Here is a 3,485-nt window from a genome sequence, read left to right on the forward strand (position 1 = left end):
TGAATGTTTGTGCTAGTCCTGATTTACTCCCCCACCTCATCTCATGAGGTTGGCTTTGTATTTGTGTGCCAGTCTGTGTGGGATCACATACGCTGAATGTAAAGGGACCTCTCCTGGCCCAGAAATTCTGCACTCTTGGTTAGTGCAGGACTCACTTCAACATCTTCTCTGTTTGCTCAGGGCCAGTCAAGTTCTGTGAATGGAGGCTCCTGGGTAAGCTGTAACTATTCTGTTATGGGTACCTGTTCTTGTGTCATGGACAGAGCTTTTGTTCTTCTCTGGTTTAAATCTAACAGAGTAGGAAATCCTGCTTACCCTGTCCTTGCTGATGTTGATGCTGTCTCTGTCAGCAGAGGTTTTATACATTTCATGTAGCCCAATATGAATTTTGTAAGACAAATCAATTTGATTTTAGTTTGCATGGAGGGATTGAGACCAAGCAATTATTTCTTTAGCATAAATTAGAAATTAAACAAAATGGGACTACAGGACTCAAGCCTCCTCCTCAATGCTTTTCAATTTAAAGCTCAGCACTCGGGAAAAACATCAAAACATAATTTGCTCAAGCCTCTCACTAAGAAAGAAATGGATATTCTATTTCAATCTTTAGTGTTTCAGCTTGTTCCAGTGTCACATCAGCTTGTCTGTGTTTAAATCTACATTTCAAGGTTGTCAATGCACTGCTGCCTACTTAGGATTTTGGCCTGTACAGCAGAATCCAGAGCCATGAGCACAGTGTGGCTGAAGTCAGGCTTCAGAGGAAGAGCCACACATTTGGTGCACTGAGAAAGTGCTTGCTGAGGCACCAGCACATCACATGGTGCTGCAAAATAGGGAATGTTGGGCAATTACCATGAGAAGTTACATATGGCTTGCAAACAGCTCAAGCCAGGCATGAAGGCATCTTGAAATTTGCAGGAAAATTTGATAAAAACTTCTGACACAAGGCATGGGTACACATTTTGTCTTGGGGGAAAAAAAAAAGCTTTCAGAAAGTGAGCAAGACTTGCATTGAAAACAAACCAGGAAATGTGCTCATGTTTGCTCTTCATGAAAAAATATAGATGGTAAGAATGTTTAGGATGTTTGAATGATCTGAAGCTGAATTTCCCTGTTCTTCAAGTTTTGGAAGGCTGAACTACCTGGCACACCCTGTGAGTCTAAAACAGTCAGTGGGCTGAAAAAAAATCTGAGGTGAGGTTAGTCAGGGGACCAAATACAAATGTGAGTTTATTACCCCCCTGCTGTTGGGATAATTTGATCTTCAGGGCAGGTAAGTTTGCCTTTTCAGTTACATTTTATTGATTTGATGCAAATAGTTAATGAACACTGAAAATGATTCCCCTAATCTATGTTTGGGTGCTAACCCAAGAAGGAGCATGTGGTTTGGCTTTGAATTCTTTTGGACAGAGGAAGAAATTGAACCCAAGACTGATGAACAAGAAGGGCAGCAGGTACCTAATCCAGTTCCAGGCACTTACACACCAACATGGTTTCCTAAGGAGTGCTCTCTCTAAACATAATACATTTCTGGAGCTTGGTGAGGGTAAAGGTTTGCTACTCTTACAGCTGCTGTTGAAGGGGTTGTGATCCTGCTTTGTCACTGGTGATCACAGGACACTTCTGTGAGATGGTTTGGAGTGTTAACATTGCAGGCAGCTTCACCCCACCTCTGTTTTCCTGAACACGATATGTTGGAGTGCCTCACACCATGCTTGTGGAAACTTCAAGTTTGTGAATAGAGCAATAAACCTGGACCTAAATTGGTCTTGAGCTTTGCTGCTACTTTCTAAATGAGTCTTGTGAAGTTTGATCCTCTGCTTTGTTTTTTTGGGTTTGTTTGGGTTTTTAAATTTGTTTGTAGAATGCTCTGAATGTCTTTTTAAAAGCTCTTCAAAGATCGAGATCAGCATGGCTTAGGTGGAGGGCCTGCATGGGGGCAGAGCTCAGCTAAGCTAAACTGTAGCAAAAAGTTCAACCTGATCTGCATACCTGTAACTGGGGCTTTTGGCTTTGTTGAAGATTTATGTGTGCCCATTAGAAGAAGGGATTACCTGCCTTCCTCAGCCAGTTAGCAGATGATGTGTTTTACCTTTAATTAACATTGACTTGATTTGAGTAGGTATTGGAAGGCATTGTTTCCTGCCATCAATCTTCTGAGCTTTTCCCTTTTTTAAATTTTTTTTTCAGTTGTATTTGAAAACACTTAAAGCTTTTATGAACCTGAAGAGCACTGTGCATATTTTCAGTGTGGTACTTTCAATTAACTTCAATTAGTGAAGTCTTGATGTGTACTGGAGTGCTGAAATTTCTGTAAATAATTCATTCTTTATGATTGCTGGGTTCTCTCTCATCTGGAAAAATTGCTGTTGTGTCAAACAAGTGTTGGAGATGGAACAAGCAAAACCTTATTAAAAACCACTAGAGCTACTGAGCAGAGATACACAGCCTCCAGCTTAATGGGGAAGAGTGTTGCATGATATTAAGAAGTGCTGTGTGGTGCCTTCAGATAGTTACAGAAAATGAAAGCTCAGGTAAAACTGAGAAAAAACCACTTACCTCACTTTCATACACTAGTCTCTAACAAGAATGTTTTTGCAAAAGGTAAGAAAAACAAAGTACTGAAGAGGGATGTTTGTATCACTTCCCAAGCTAAACATATGATGGAAGAAAATTAACAGGGTATGTATTCATGTCTTTTGTGGTCACTTTGGTTCTTGCTGTTTCACCTCTGGTGATTCCTCTGTCAATATCCAGGACCTGGTTCAAAGTCAGTGGAAAAGACTTCTCTGGCATTATTGATCCTGTATTGATATTGATACTATTCCTTATTCTTTTCCATTTATTACAGCCACTTGCCCGTGCTGCATCACTTCAGGCAGGTCACTTCATTTCTGTGTGCTTTTCCCTGACCTTTTCCTAGGGACTCTTAGACAGTACCTTAGCAGCCAGTGTGTGTGCTGTGATGTAGGTGACAAATCCTTAGTGCAGATGTCTGACATGGTCACTTGGGCTTCAAAAGCAGCATAATTGCATTCTGAGGAAACTCATCCTAGCATGTATGCATCTAAAAGAAGTTGGTTTATTCATCCTTTGGCAGTGCTTTTTCTATTCAGTTAATAAAATTCTATGATATGATGTATACAGATGTTGCATTCTTAAAGGTTCAAAGTTAGAGGAAAAAAAACAAACCCACTCTGATTTTGGTCTCTGGGCAGTGTTGGTGGAACACACCGAGGGAGTGTGGCTGAGGAGGAGCTGCTGCACTTCTCTGAACTACACCCAAGAAAATTGCTGAAGGATGCTGCTGTACTGCTTTGGCTTCCAAACAACCTGAGAATTTTTACCTTGATGTTGTTTAAATGAACCCTGTGTGTGGTCCTGCTTGTGTGTTCACAGCTTGGGTCTCACTGTGCCAACCTGTGGCACTTCCTGCCTGTTTTTATGGAAGGGGTAACTCTGAGCTGCAGCTGTCTCTGGTGCAA

Source organism: Catharus ustulatus, chromosome 1 (genome assembly GCF_009819885.2).
Source record: "Catharus ustulatus isolate bCatUst1 chromosome 1, bCatUst1.pri.v2, whole genome shotgun sequence".
Lineage (NCBI taxonomy): Eukaryota > Metazoa > Chordata > Aves > Passeriformes > Turdidae > Catharus > Catharus ustulatus.